Genomic DNA, 17,220 nt, shown 5'->3' on the forward strand with positions numbered 1-17,220 from the left:
ATATGAGATGCTGTCAAATGCTTTTTTGTAAATGACCTATGCCATATTAAGATTCTTCCCCTATTTACAATTCTCCATTATGACCTTATTTAACAACACAGATCCCCTGTTTCACGACCTTCTTTGTGTTTGCTCTATTGTCATGATTGAGTTTTCTTCTAAATTACTACAAACTCTGTTGGCATTAATTCCAGCATAGAGTTTATACATCATCAGAAAGCAAGTTATTGGTCTAAAGTTTTAGCATAGCTTGCAGGTGCACTTCTTAAGGAGGAGCATAATTTTTCCTTTTGCTAACCAGGTTACTGTATAAGTAGTTATTTCTTACTCAGGGCTAAAGCTTCATGTAGAGATGTTAATACTTTTAGCGAGAAGTTAGATACTGCATCTGGGCCTGAGGTTTTCTAATTAGGAGCTTTTCTTACTTTTGTTTCATTTTCTCTGGCTGTTACCTCAGCCCATTTCATATCTTGTACTTGTGTCTTACTCTTTCTTTTACTTCTTTTATCAATTCAGCGTATTTGTTATGTTCCATAGGATCTTCATAGATATTTCTCCAAAATATGTCTGTTTCTTCTTTTTTTGGTGGTGTTTCTATTCCTTTTACTTTGTTTCCCAGTTTTCTATAAAACGTTTTGAGTCATCAATGAATTGCTTATTTTATACATTCCTTTATATTTATCTGTATATCCTCTATGTTTTTTCTGCCTGTGCTGATATCTTTAGTTTATTATATGCAAAAGTGTACAATAGCTCCTGGTCTGTTCTGATGCTGCTCATTGCTTTTATCATGTTTATCTTTCGAAGTATTTTTGTTGATCTTTTCCCTCTTCTATACTCTTTTAACAGTGATACTTCTTGTCTTAACTGCTTTATAGTTTTCTCTAGTCGATGCTTCCATGATGACATTTGATTTTTTCTGTTCCTTTCCCTTATTGCTCTGTGTCTTTGTGGTAGAATTTTATCTGTTATTAATTTAAATGCACAGTAATATATCCTATTTACTTCTGTTATATCATATGAATTTCTGTTAATACTCTTCATTACTGTGTTCATATTAGACTTCTAACATTTCGGTCTCATTGACTTTTTGTAATCTATTTCTTTTATCAATCTTAATACGTCTATCCACCCCTATTAAATCAAGCAACTCTTCCCTTAGTTCATTTTCTTCTAAACTGAGGGTACATTCTTTGTTCCCATTTCCTTGTGGGTATTCTACAGAAAATTCCAGAACATCTTCCTGTGACATATTCTTTTCAGTTGCATCCTGCGTCATCTGTTGCTCTTTCACATGGGAACTCACTGACCTAGCACTCCACAACATTGACTGCATCAGAGTTGCCACTGTTTCCTGCTCCTTCCCTTTGTGTGCAACTCCAACAGAACTTTTGTACTGGCTTCCTACTGAAGTCTCTAGAATATCTTCATATGGCAAGTGATCAGATGTCTCCCATTCCACCTGTTTCTCTTTACTTTGAGGACTCATTGTTTCATCATGCTAAGACATAACCTGTGTTAGACTTTCTAAACTAAATCCTCCACTTCACAGGTATTCCATAACTTTGATTTCTATTTGTTTAACTTCTAATTTACTAATCTTCTGTTCTACATTCCCCTTTGTGATCTTATTTTTTGTATTGTGAAATCTTGCCTATATTTCTCTTCAAATATCCTTGGAGCTGCTTTTTCTGTGTGTCAATTAGTTTGGCTTTATCCTTTGCATAAATATTGCACCGTATCAGATATGTTTTTCTTTCCCATGGCTAGGATTCATTTTTATACATTTCAAAAAGGTATAGGTTTTGTTCTTTATATTTTCATACTTCCTCAGTCGCTTCTTTATACAGGCAGCCCAAAGTTTCTTTGTCCATATAATGATTTTCCTGGATCTGTTGTATTAATGAACACATATTTGCATTTGAAGCTTTTGACAGTTTTTCTTGTGCAAGTATTTTTATTTCCTCTATTTTCTCCTTTAAATACCTTCTGTCTGGAAATTCTGGATTTCTTGCATAATAGTAACAATACATCATTTCTACTAACTCCCTCTGCAATGGGTGGGGGGCATCCTCCCTTAAGGATAGCCTAATCCCATTGTAGGAATATTTCTGTGTCTTTAGAATTCTACACTGTAATTTTTTCCACTGCTGTCACCAGTGCGCTTACTAGGACTGGGTAGTTTTTCATCCTTGGACTTATGCACCCAGCTGTCTTTTTCTTATGTAACCTACCTCTGTCCTTGATATATGCAATATAAAATAGAGTCTATATATATATATATATATATATATATATATATATATATATATATATATATATATATATATCAGTGTTGTGTTGGTGAGATTTTGTGAAAAAAAGGGTCCGCCATATGAAGGTACTCACCAAGTCTTGAAGATGAATTGAATTTTAGCAATACTACTCTCTTTTGTTGCTGATTTTATCATCTTTCTGTTCAGATTCCCTATAAACAACTGTGAACTGTATGATATCTTTGCTGTTTACTACGTTATCCAGGTTTGTCATAACTTTCCTCATAAGAAGAAAGTATATGTTAGTGTGAAATCTGTAGTCACCATCAAGATCTTTGACCCCAGCAAAAGAGTCGGTCACTGCTTCAATTTCCTCCTTATCTGTTTGAAAAGAATTCATAGGACTAGATGATATAATATCAGTTTTTGTTATGTTAAGCAGCAAAATAGGTTTTGCACTTTCTGCTTTCATGTTTGTCAACAGAATTTCAACTCCTCCTCACTTTCGGCCATAAAAGAGGTATCATCTGCATATCTGATTTAATACAAGCATAAACATGTTATCAGTGTAATATTGGCAAGTTTGCCTCAGATACTGGTTGAGATCCTTCTATAATTTTATAACTGATTACTGATTTTGACACACATTTATTGACTATAAGGGGTACTTCATTCTTTCTGCAGGCTTCCTATTCAAAACAGTAGATTTTAGATAATCTAATGGTAATCTGATAGAAAATTACCTACTCCAGTCCATTTTAGTTTACTAATGCCCAAGATATCAGTGTTTATTGTCCATCTGTCATGCTTAAGCACATGAATCGCTTATGCTTCAAATTTCAGTGGTATATAAATCTTTGCAACATTTCCTTTTTTTCTCTGAGGACCGCAGCTGGAGGATGTCCTTTCGGCTTTAGTCCATTTGTATCCTCTAGGACTACTCATACTTGTTATCTGGCCTTCCCCAGTAGTATACTGGGCAGCTTTCTACCTGAGATTCTCAACTTCCGGTGCCATTTTGACATGGTTCTGGTTGCTTTTTTCATTGTGTTTGTCTTGATAAAAACATATTAGAGTGGATTGTCCATTATCTTCTCCACAAGAATGAATATGATCAAATCTCTCTGCTGTAACCTGCCAACCTTAGGTGGCCATTCATGGTATAACCCATAGCTTTGCTATGATAACAAGCTACTTCACAACAAGGTAATCGCCCAGAAGGGGTCATGCATACATTTGCTAAATTCTTAACAAATGCATGCTTTTGAAAAATAAATGGCATTGCTGGAGCATTTCTCTATTACTAAGAGATGCACTCTTTAGTCAGCAGATAAATACTGAGGTTGTATCAGCACAGCTAGTCTGCTATTAGGCACACAGCTGAGCTACATTAGGCTTGATGAATTATTATCTGGAACTGATACAAAACAGTTACCTAATGAAATATCCTTAGTTAACATTGAAATAAATGACTGTATAGTTCTAGAATTTAGCACAAATACTTACCAATACATGAAAATTAATTCAACCATGCACTTGATGTGTGTGTGTGTGTGTGTGTGTGTGTGTGTGTGTGTGTGTGTGTGTGTGTGTGTGTGTGTGTGTGTATGGAGGGGGGGTGAAGAGAGTTACAGTTAATCTTAATACAGTTAACTACTTTGTTTGATGGTATGAACTGTGTTAAATGTACTGGATAACTGCATACAATTTAGAAAAAGAAAGGTGCTAAGATAGTGTGATGCTGAAGTAAAATTGTATATAAAAACTATACTTCCAATTATTTTTATTTAGATAGCAATTATTAAACTGAGTGTGTCTGGAAAACTCAGTAATTTCCTTAAAAGAAATAACCTTTTACTGCTAACAAACTTTCTTGCGTCATACACAGATGTAGCTGTCTTAAATTCCTATTTTATTTTAGGTGTACACTCTAAAGCACAAATTTTGTACAAGTGTCATGACAGATTGTTTTAAGCACTGATGCATATTTATAACATTCTAGTGTATTAATATGTAATAAACTTTCAATAACACAATAAGGTAAGTTAGAGCTAAAGGTCAGTTTTTAAATTTTGTTTCTGGGCTTATATTTACTACAGTGTGTTGGATAACAAATAACCTTCAAGGGCTCTGCTCTGTCCTTTCCCATTACAAATTGCTTTAGGAAGGAAAAAGAGGCAGTCTAAATAGTCACAGGAATTTCCATTAATTCCCTATGTAAATACCACACCCTGCAAACTTAACTAATGACAGGAAAGCATTTCTGATTCAAAACTCAACAGCAAGAAGCCAGCCTATGGCAAAAAAAAAATTCCACTTGGAAAGAGAAAATAAAACAGACCCAATAAGTAGTAATTATTTTACTCGATTGATATGCTGAGCACGGCTGAATGTAAAAAACTCTAGATCAGTCAACCAGAGCTTTAACATTGGGAGTATGATTAACAGAATGAACTTTCAAAGGTCAATTAAATGTCAGCACTTTTAAGCAGATTTCCCGCTGAAAGTTTCAGCATTCTTAGGAAGCACTTATAGCTGTGATCACTACTAGTATGGGGCAAAAGCTATTAAAAATAGAACTACGGCAAGTTCACTGCTTGCTGTCCTAAAGACACTGTGCTTCAGTGGGCTGATTCTTACAAGTCTCTTCTTGTTGCTTAAATTTCACATCTCTACACCTTAATATAATAATAAATGCATATATGACACAGGAAAAGAGAAAAAAAATACAGACTTTAGCAGGAAGTGTTAGTCAGTAAGCATCACCAGTCTGTCACATACCTGATGTTTTGTCCTTAGGTAGTCCCTTCAACCTTTATGACTATTTTTGTTTAAGCTCTTTACACGTCATTCTCTGATGCAATTTAAGAAATAAAGGTTATTAAAGGTTTATTTATTAATTTGCTTTTATTTACCAAGAAAGTCTGTCTGGGAAATGAAATGTCCATTTTCAGTGGTAGACCCAGGAGAAAAGCGTGATAGAAATACATTTTTGACAATTCAAAATAAAAATGGTTGACAAACACTATTTACAAAGTATTTAAAAGCAAACAGTCAACAAATATTATTTACAAAGCATACAAGATTAAGGAAATACTGTTTTCAAAATATTGTGAATAGAATCAAATTGCGAACTGGCAAGAGTCACTGAATCCCCCAAAGATGAGAACGCCCTTCAAGAAGGTGTAACACTGATACCGCTTAGTGTAAAAGCTGTGGCTTAAAACTGAGTACCAAGAAATGCATTATAGTACCATTTGGGAAGTTGGCCACCCTGGGAAACTATGTCATCAATGAAACGTCCCTAAAAGTTGATTCACTAGTCAGGGATTTGGAAACTCACAGAGAGTAACATAGCCTTTGACCAACATGTGTCCAGGCTAGTAAATCCTTCTATGTTGTTCAATTTATAAGCAAGGGCATGTCATTTAGGTCCAGAAAGTAATGATTCCACCGTACTTGGCCCTCTTCAGACCAATTATAGAATATAATGCCCCTTTTGGTATGTGCCTGACCAGACAAGTGCAGCAACTGGAACATTCACAAAGGTTCCTTACAAAAACGAAGCAGGTAGTAAACACAATGTCCTGTGCTAATCACCTCAAATCTCTTTCTCTTTACTCAGTATCATACAGGCTTCTAAGAGGTGATCTCTGTTTGGCGTACAAGGCATCCCTGAACCCTGTCTTGACGAAACTTCTGCACGTCCACAAAACAAAAACATCAGAACTACTAAATTAAAAGTCCATATTGTGCTTGTGCCATAAATAGGACTTGTTGGGGAGACAGATATGTTTTTCAGAGAATTACAATTTTCTGGAATAGGCTCTCTATCCATGTAAAGCAGAGTTTCTCCTAATCCCTTTTAAGCAGAACCTGGATCATTGGAAATTCATCCCAGGTCTGGTACCCAAGTATCTGATTGAAAGAGGCAGTCTGTTAATCGCCTCATCTATAAATCAAATTTGTGGGTCACACCTTGATTGCATGGCTAGGCTTATAAGAACCCTAGTAGTTGTTAGGCTAGTACACACCCATGAACCTATATTAATACACGTGTATAGTATCCATAGTATATAGAGTTAGGATTGCATACTTTGTACTGTAAGTGTTGTACAGTTACATAGTTTATTAGTTGCCAGGTGATATTTTAGGGTAGCTTTGAATTGTTGCAGGTTATTTAAAAGCCTGATATATTCTGACTATTTATTTAGCCAGAGATGATCACAAACATATCTCCTAACATATCTCCTGTCTATTCCTTCATCTCTCAAAGGCCTTTGATACTGTTTCTCACTCTCTGGTACTGAACAGACTGTCTGATCTTAATTTCTCCTCTGACACTGTAGCATGGTTCTCTAGCTATCTCACAGACAGACTGCAATCAGTCAGATGGCACACTGCACTATCTACTTTCCTTCCAATAAAAATGGGTGTCCCTCAAGGATCCATTCTTGGACCACTACTTTTTAATATCTTCACCAACCTACTCTATTCCTCCTGTCCACATTCTTCCAGAATCCAATACGCTGATGACTCTACAGTCATAAATATAGCCAATCCACCCTCTGAACTCTTATCTGCTACCCAATCTTCCTTTAATTCAGTAGACATGGCTCTCCAACAATCAGCTCATTCTCAACCCTAAAAAACAAAACTACTACTTTTTCTACCCAAAACAGTTAACTATATCAAATCTTCCTCTTCTATAATGACAATTAATAATATCCCCATTGTAGTTGAATCAAGCACTAAACTCCTCATTGTTACTAACAATGATCAGCTAAAATTTAATCGTCACATAAATAACTGTATCAAAACAACTCACCAAAAATTAGGACTCTTATACAGAAACAAAAAATGTCTCACCCATGAAGCTAGAGTGACACTTATACACACTTACCTTCTATCCTGCGTAACATATTGCTCCCAAATTCTCACTAATGTAAACTCCTCTCTACTAACCAAGCTTGAGTCAACATACCACAATATAGCTAGATTTGCTGCTCAACAAACCTATAAATCCCACCACTGTCTACCCCCGAAACACTTAAACTGGCTTGGACTACCCCACCTACTCCTCTCTCAGCTCCAAACAATACACTCAGTTCTGTGTCAGCCAGCCTATTGTCCAGTCCTGTATTCTCTCATCTCTCACTATACCCCTGCAAGAAATCTCAAGAGTTCATCCCTTGATCTATTAGATATTTCTAAACCCAAATCTAAATCAGGTCAAAACATATACAGCTACCATAAATACATACCACAAAACCAAAATCCAATAAACACACCACACCAGGAAACTGTAGGAAAAAGCTTTATTGGTGTATCCGGTACCTCAGCTTACACCTTCAAGGAATATTCATCACACATACAGCTCACCATTATATACTAATACAATTAGGTAATAATTAAATAATTGGACTCAATTACATATAATCAATTCCACATTAAATATAATTAAATATTAATTACCATACTCTTTCCCGTTTAATAAATAAACACTGCAACATTTTATTTAAAGTGCTCTGCTCTAAAATATCTGGACTGCATTCTATCTCATAAATAGCATCAATATTGTATATTTCTGTATCTCTGTCTAATAATGTATACAATAAGGCTATATTTAAATAATAAATGTTTGAAAACATTCAATATTAGAAAGTGTAATTTTAAACAGTGCAATTTTGGACATACTTGAACAGACCAAAACACAGAGAAATCGTGTACATTTCTGAATTTATCTACCCTTGCCCTACATTCAAATTTATGTCAAGATTTAATCCCCTTGGGCACAGAGTACCAAAATTAATAATGCATTTAGTTTCCAACCATATCAATTTATTTATAAATTCATCCCCTTGACATTGACTGAGCTTGGCCAATACACAATAAAAGAAGGATGTGTCTGAACCATCATGGTATTTGACAAAATGTTCTGCAATGGGGCTCTCCATCCTACATCTCCTGATGTCACCTAGATGTTTCATCATTCATTTTTTCACTGCCCTCTTGGTCTGCCCTATATACCACTTCACTATGGGACATCCACACCCTATTATGTAAACTACCCCCCTAGATTCACAATTATATCGGTCCCTAGCCTTATATGTTTTCCCATTAATGTTGACTCCATCTAAATTCCTAAAATTGTGACACACTCTACATCTTCCATAAGGAAAACTACCTTCCCTTCCCTGTTCATTATCCAATTTCCTAATAGATAACAATTCCTTTAAATTCTTGAATCTACTATAGGAGAAAGTGACTCTGTCTGGGAAGAGTCCCTTCAACTTCCCATCATTGGAAATAATAGGCCAAAACCTATTGACTAGCCTTTTTAAAGTTTCTGAAAAAGGTGAATACTTATTAACAAAAAACATTCTGTCTTGATCTTCTTCATTGTTCACATCCCACCTTTTCCTTCTAATACCTACATCCTCTTTTTGCATCGTAATGTGTGTCAGCCCCAATTCTAACTTTGTTTTCAACTGTATTTAAGACATCCAATTCATAACCTCTGCTTAAGAGTTTGTCCTGACCCTCTCAAACTCAATCCCTAGCCTTGCCTTGTCTGAGGTATTATTAGCTGTGCGTAAATATTCACCATGTGACAATAATGATAACAAATGGGGAGCATGCATGCTGTCAGCACTGAGAAAATTGTTAACAGCAGTGACTTTAGAAAAAGGTTTGAATTCTACAGTGTAGTCCTTGCCCACAAATAATTCCAAATCTAGATATTGTACAACTTCTCTGCTGGTATTAAATGTAAATTCCAGTCCAAAATGATTATCCTGCAAATGCTGCGTGAAATCACGGAATTCCTCCACGTCACCCTTACAAACAAAAATGAGTTCATCTATGTATCTCTTAAACACTATGACTTTGTGTTTGTAAAACTCAGAATTATAAACATAGGCCATCTCAAAATAATTCATAAACAGGATTACATATACTAGGGCATACGATGCCCCCATAGCTGTCCCTTCCTTTTGCAGGAAATATTTGTTATAAAAAATGAAGCAGTTATGAGTTAGGGAAAACTCCAACAACCGTACAAAAACATCAGTGCGTGGACCTTCCCCCAGCATATATCTTACTGCTTCCAAACCCCATTTATTTTTGATGTTTGTCTATAAAGATTTAACATCCACACAGGCCCAATAATAATCCTGGGACCATTTCATGCCTCCTATAGTGTCTGCTAGCTCCTTTCCATTCTTAATGTGTGACATGATATTTTCCATATACATTTTAAGCTACCAGCCCAAAAACATGCCCAAATTCTGCAAGTAAGCTCCCCTCCCAGACACTATAGGCCTCCCTGGTGGATTCTGAATACTTTTGTGTATCTTGGGTATCACTTTGAACATGGCATCTTTGGGGTTTTTTATGTGCAATTTCTTGACATCCATTGTACACACAAAAAAAAAAACAAGTCTTTCTCCTCTTTCCAAGATTTCTAGCAGGGACATATTGTACTCTTTGACCAGATTGTGGGGCATTACCTCATATACTGTTGTATTCTCCAATAGGGCCGTGGCTGTATAATTGTACTGATTTTTAGTCATAATGACCCAATTGCCTTCCTTGTCTGCCTGTGTAAATGTGTTTTGAAATTTTGATATTCAATTTCCATCTGTCTACGTAACACATTCTCAAAACACAAATGTTTGCAGACAGTTTTGGGGTCATAAAGGGACTATCATAAGGCACTTGTGGTATTTGCAATTTGCCATATCCCGTATTGAAGAATACATTACTATCACATGTAGAATCCCCCCCACCAAATTGTTATCTAATGCATCATCATCCTCGTAGTCATAAACTGACATATTTAACAAAGAATCTTCCCTAAACAGATTATTATCATCAAAACTTTCCTCATTTATTGTTTCTTTAGCATTTTCCACGTAACTTATGGCAAAAGCAGCTACCGGCCTTCTATTTCATGGAACAAACTCCTTCTGAAATCAGAAATCTGAAACATCCCAAACAATTTAAGTTGGCCATAAAAGAGTATTTCAAACAACAATGGATCTGCCATTGCTCTCACCCTCCCTGAATGCAACCATCTAACTAGCTTACAGCTTTCTCTCCACTCTCCACTATCTCCTCTTCCACCTACCTCTAATTTCTTTATCCTTTTCCTTTCTTCTTCCTGCCTCCTATCATCTCTACACTTTCCTTTTCCTTACCTTCTCTGTAATAACCTCTTTAAACATTGTTATTGTTTCAGTTACTATATATTTGTTTTATTAGTTCTGCTGTTTCCTTTTTCTTTTGACCTTATTAATGTCAAGTATACAGCATCTAATCTTGAATCACCATATTAACCTCCAGATTTACTATTCTCCCTTGCAGGACTAGCTTAGTCCTGCATGGAAGCAGCCATTTAGGAGCAGGACAGCAGTGTGCCATGCATATTAATGAAGGCGTGCTGCCTGAGCTCCAAATCTTGCACAGAGCAAGTAAGAATGCAGGGGGCATCTGAAAGCAGAGGTCTCAGAATATACACGCCTCCACTACGAAAAACTGCAGAAAGGCCAAAGGAATGAGTGAGACCACTCATAGGTGTCCGCATATCTCCAGCAACATTTCCCCACATGTACAACAGCAATAGTAAATACAAATCAAATAAACAAACCTTTTATTTTAATTAAGAATCCGATTAAAGCTAACCTAGGTGTGTGGGTGTGCCCATCGCTTAGCTACAGTTAATGCAGCAAATGCAGTAAATGGCTGAAGAGGAAAACAAGGAAGATATATGCAAATGAATCAGTACTGCAATAGTGTAGTGGGCAGAGCATTTGCCTTACGAGCAGGCATTCCTGGTTCGAGTCCCACTGCAGCACATTCCATTTTCCATGGCAAATCACGTTATGACCAATATTTTACTTGCATAACCCACTAAATAACATATATTTGTGAAATGGAGTACTGCATTAAATGCACATGTGAGGTGTCAGTGTCATAATGTTGCAAAGTCCCCAGATAAGCACATGTGCCCCATACAGTATATGTACACAGGAATCATGGATACAAGTGGAAGGTAAAATATGTAATGAATGACAACTCCATACAGCTTCCAAATCCCCCACCTTCGCAAGAACCATTAGATATTAATGTCTAAATCAGTGCAATTGTAAGCGGGAGTAAGCAATAGTAAGCAAGTGTAAGCACCAATAAGCAGTAGTAAGCATATTTAAGCACTAGTAAGTGAGTTTAAGCCTGTTTGCACGGGGGTAAGCAATGCACACGCAGGTTAAGCAATTCTGAAGCTAACTCACTGTAAGCATATTTAACCAGAGGTTAGCATTGCTTACCCTCATGCAAACCCACACAAACCAACTTACAACTGCTCAAAAGTGCCTTAATCACTCTGTATTCAATGGCCCTTGTTCTGCCCAGCAACAAAATAAACAGCCTTGCAGGTCTTGAACCCAGGCCCCTATACACTATAGTCACAGTAATTACCCACCAAGCCATCAGAACAGTACAGAAGAATGAGGTATCACCAAACAAGTCCTCACTATAGTAAAGTCAAACTGAACCTGTGAAAGGAATCAGTATACAGTCATATATTCTATAACCCACTACATAACATAAATATGTGAACTGGAGTACAGCAGCAAGCCCAGATGTGAGGTGTAATTGTTATAGAGTGTTGAAGTCCCCAATAAAACACAAGGACACTATACAGTGTACGTACACATGAATCATGGATACCAGGCATATATATAAGATGTAATGGATAAGAAATCAATGTGAAAAAGAAAATTTTATGCAAAGTCTAATGTAAGCAATGCTAAGCATTGCACAGGCCAGCTTAGGAAGTGTAAGCAACGCGTAGGCCAGCTATCTCAATGTGCCCAGTGTTATACCCCTTTAAACAATGCCAACCTTAGGTAAGCAGGTTTGCCCATAGCCTAGCTTTTTCAAAGTTGGTCAATCATGGAAAAGTATGGGAAATTGGCCCTACTTAAACCCAACAGGTGGAATACATCTCATAACTGGTTGTAGCTTCCCCTTGCAGGCACTATGGCAGAAAGGGGAGAAGGTGTGCACTTCTGGGCATAGCACTGGTGCATCCAGGAGTCCAGAGTCATGGCAGGATTCCTTGTCAAAGACTATGAGCTGAGACTGCTGCAGGGCCAGTACCAGGGTTCCCAATACAAGGTGGAAGCCTGGGACCATCTCGCCCGTGACCTCACCAGTGCTACTGGCATACCCCGAACTGGTGAGCAGGTTAGGTATCACTATGCCGACCTGAAGTAGCGTAAGGGGGACCTCTTGGAGCAGTGGATCCAAGAGGCTATAATGGCAGGGGCTGTCCCAGCTGTGTGTAAGTATCACTCCACTATGTGTGTAATAATTGCCAGCTCATGTATATCATAGAAAGGTTGTTGTTGTTGTTGTTGTGTCTTTCGGCTTTTCCCGGTTAGGGGTCGCCACAGTGGAACTCCGGTCCGCTAATATTGGCAGTAGATTTTTACGTGCCATGGATAGGTATGGCTAAATATTCCTCTCATGTCCTCCACAGCTACAAGTGAGTGGGCTGGATACCAGGGGGCCAACGGAAGTCACCTGGAGAGGTTGCAATGTGAGGCAGGTCAGTAATACTCTTGCATGTACTGTCATAGGAAATAAATCTAGAGGTATTAGTAAATTAATTGCCTGTATAAAACCTGTATTGTTTAAGGCAAGTACTGCATACACTGGAGAATATGGCACCGAGAATCTCATATAGTTTGTATTGTAAATAAAAGCGTAATAGCCTGACAATAAAAGTCTAACTGCTGGACTGCATGTGTATACTCTGGTATCATATGGTAATGTAGATTTACAACCACATAATAGTACTGTTGTATTAAGCACTGTTACCCACACTTCTTCTTCTTCTTTTGGCTGCTCCCATTAGGGGTTGCCACAGCAGATCAACTGTTTCCATTTCTTCCTGTTCTCTGCATCTTGCTCTGTCACACCAACCACCTGCATGTCCTCTCTCACCACATCCATAAACCTTATCTTAGGCCTTCCTCTTTTCCTGTTACCTGGCAGCTTCATCCTTAACATCTTTTTCCCAATATACTCTGCATCCCTCCTCAGCACATGTCCAAACCAACATAATCTTGCCTCTCTGGCTTTGTCTCCAAACCTTCCAACCTGGGCTGACCCTCTAATATACTTATTCCTAATCCTGTCCATCCTCGTCACACCCAGTGCAGATCTTAACATCTTCAACTCTGCCACATCAAGCTCTGACTCCTGCCTTTTTGCCAGTGCCACTGTCTCCAACCCATATAACATAGCTGGTCTCACTACCCTCTTGTAGACATTTCCTTTCACTCTTACTGGTAATCGTCTGTCACAAATCACTCCTGACACTCTTCTCCATCCACTCCATCCTGCCTGTACTCTCTTCTTCACCTCTCTTCCACACTCACTATTACTCTGAACTGTTGATCCCAAGTACTTAAACCCATCCACCTTGACCACCTCTACTCCCTGCATCCTCACCATTCCTCTGTCCTCCCTCTCATTCACACACATATATTCTGTCTTAGTCATGCTGACCTTCATTCCTCTTCCCTCTAGAGCATATCTCCACCTCTCCAGGGTCTCCTCCACCTGTTCCCTACTCTCACTACAGATCACAATGTCATCTGCAAACATCATAGTCCACGGGGACTCCTGTCTGATCTCATCTGTCAACCTGTCCATCACCATTGCAAATAAGAAAGGGCTCAGAGCTGATCCTTGATGTAATCCCACCTCCACCTTAAATGCATCCATCACTCCCACCACAGACCTCACCGCTATCACACTACCCTTGTACATATCCTGTACCACTCTTACATACTTCTCTGACACTCCCGACTTCCTCATACAATACCACAACTCCTCTCTAGGCACCCTGTCATATGCTTTCTCTAATTCCACAAAGACACAATGCAACTCCTTCTGACCTTCTCTGTACTTCTCCATCAACACTCTCAGAGCAAACATCGTATCTGTAGTGCTTTTTCCTGGCATGAAACCATACTGCTGATCACTAATCATCACCTCACTTCTTAACCTAGCTTCCGCTACTCTTTCCCATAACTTCATGCTGTGACTGATCAGTTTAATCCCTCTGTAGTTACTACAGCTCTGCACATCACCCTTATTCTTAGAAATTGGTACCAAAACACTTTTTCTCCATTCCTCAGGCATCCTCTCACTTTCCAAGATTTCATTAAACAATCTAGTTAAAAACTCCACTGCCATTTCACCTAAACACCTCCATGCTTCCACAGGTATGTCATCTGGACCAACAGCCTTTCCTTTCTTCATCCTCTTCATAGCTATCCTTACTTCCTCCTTGCTAATCCACTGCACTTCATGATTCACTATCCGCACATCATCCAATCTTCTCTGCCTCTCATTCTCTTCATTCATCAACGCCTCAAACTGTGCACCATAACTAGAATGTGTAGGAATGCCTGTATATGACTGGTGTAATCCCTAGAGGCCAATTAGTACAGCTGAGAGACATATAGAAAGAAAATAGTGAAAAGGCAGACAAAAAAATCCATATAGCACATGCAACTGAGTAGTGAACTGCGTTATTTTTAGCACACACAACATTGGTTCATAACCTGGCAATGGTAGTAGTCTGTGTGATGACCGTGCCCTGGCCCAGCAATCAAGGAGCCTCAATCCTCACCACTAACACCAGGGAGGGCATCTCATATAAGAGCAAAGGATAGCAAATACACACAGTTAAGTACAATTTCCCCTTAAGTGCACACAGAGATCACATTGCTTTCCAGGTCCCCAATAAGACTCACCACTGGCACAGCTATAGGGTCCAGATCTCAACCTAGTTGGCAAGCTAACCTCCAGTACCCTCTCTGTCCCACCAGTGCTTCATGCTCCTGCCAGGGTAGCTGACACACCACACACACTTTGAGATAAGTATTTATACAACTTCACAGACACTCTTGGGAAAGGCTGACACAGATTTTCCACCTGTGCCCCTTTTACCCAGACTATACGGTAGTAATTTCTGCCACAACCAGCTAATACTTATCAACTACCCAAAGACCAAAAGGGTGTCCAATTATTACTCTGCAATATTATTATCCAATTGGTAATGTGACTTTTCAGTCTAAGGCTTATTAGAGTGGCTTATTACAAGGTTTGTTTGTCTTTTGGCTTTTTCCCGGTAAGGGGTCGCCACAGCAGAACTCCGGTCCGCTAATGATTGGCAGTAGATTTTTATGAAATGCGCAATAAACTCTATAAATATGCAATGTACTTTAGAGCTTACTTATCTCTACACAAACCAGCCACAGGTAAAAGTTTTTTTTAAATATTTAATAATAAATAAATAAAACACAAGACAATACTACTACACCACAGTGATATCTAAGAGCTCAGAGATCCCACAGAAACTTAAAACAATACAGTAGGAAAGTTCTGATATGTGCCCAAAAATACAAGAATGATACCCTGTACTGGTACTGTTTAATTTGGAATTGTATGGTATTGTGACTGATGCAGTTTCTCCGAATAATAAGGTATTACTCATCACTGTTGCCCACACTGTCCTACAAAATATAACTGTCTAGGAAATCCTGTATAAGAGTGTTGTAATACAAGGTCAGAATGCAAAACCACAGGAGAATTATAAGCCAGAAACCAGATAGGAGATATACAGCAATATCTATATAGCACACACAACTCTGATGGATAGTGTTTAAGTTGTAGCAGACACAGCCATCGTCTAAGTCCTGGGAGTGGAAGTAGGCTGCATACAGAATCATACCCCACAACTGTATAGATAAGACCAGAATGTCCAGTATATGGGCCCATATCTGCTGCCTGTCACCCTGTCCCCTGGGAAGTCTGTGGGATGATCCCAGATGTCTAGGCAGCAAGCAGGGAATACAACTGATTGTCACACATCTATGAGAACAAACCTGTCATTTTAGCAACACCCAAAACTATTATGAGATTAATAAGCCAAGTATGTCCTATCTACACCCCCATGTTGTCAAGCTGTGACCAGAGTGCGTGCAGTAACAGAGTGAGATGTATGTTCATAATACTAATGTGTAATCTGGTATTTTGTATGGCAACATTCAGGTAGTGCTAACAAACATTGCTCCCACAGGTATGTCAGATACGAACACTGTGCCAATAAAAAAAAGCTTGATACACTGTACTGGTACTGTTTACTCTGGTATTGTATGGAACTGTGAGTGTTGCAGTTGCTCTGAATAATAAGGTATTACTGATCACTGTCACCCACACTGTGCTACATAATATAATTGTGTAGGAAAGCCTGTATAAGAGTGTGGTAAGTCACTAAAGGTTGAAGAGGGCAATAGTCTAGATATATCCCGGTTCACCTGCGTATGGTCAGGACATGGCCAGAGTCTGTGCAGAAAGAGATGGGCAACCATGCGGACAACATCAACCTGAAATCTTTGAGTATGTATAGAAACAGTTAGCTAGTGTTAAACATTTCCTCCACAGGTATACCAGGTAAGAGGTGTATACTGCAGGTAAAACCAGTTCATGTATAATGATGACAGCCATATCACTGTCCAAACTAAGGCATTAGGGTACTGTAGTAATACTTGTAAGGTACAGATAACAGCACTGACTAGGAAAGTAATGTGGGCTACAGGAATATACTAGTTGCTAATTGATATCTTTCTCTCCCCCCACTATATATCCAACAATAAACTACATATTCACCTCAATTGGTATGTAATGACTTCACTGTCCTGCTTATGTCCTATTGGTTTATAATTATTTAAATCTGTTTATATGTATGTGCTATACTGAAATATTCCAACATTGGTGGCATGGTGCCATCAATGCACCTGCATGCTGTTGTTGTTATCACTGTGGTCCCATATATGCATGTGTTCCATTAGCTATGCAACTGTTCCGTATCTAGTGTCTG

The sequence above is a fragment of the Protopterus annectens genome, chromosome 1.part1 (genome assembly GCF_019279795.1).
Source record: "Protopterus annectens isolate FY-2018-M chromosome 1.part1, PAN1.0, whole genome shotgun sequence".
Taxonomy (NCBI): domain Eukaryota; kingdom Metazoa; phylum Chordata; order Ceratodontiformes; family Protopteridae; genus Protopterus; species Protopterus annectens.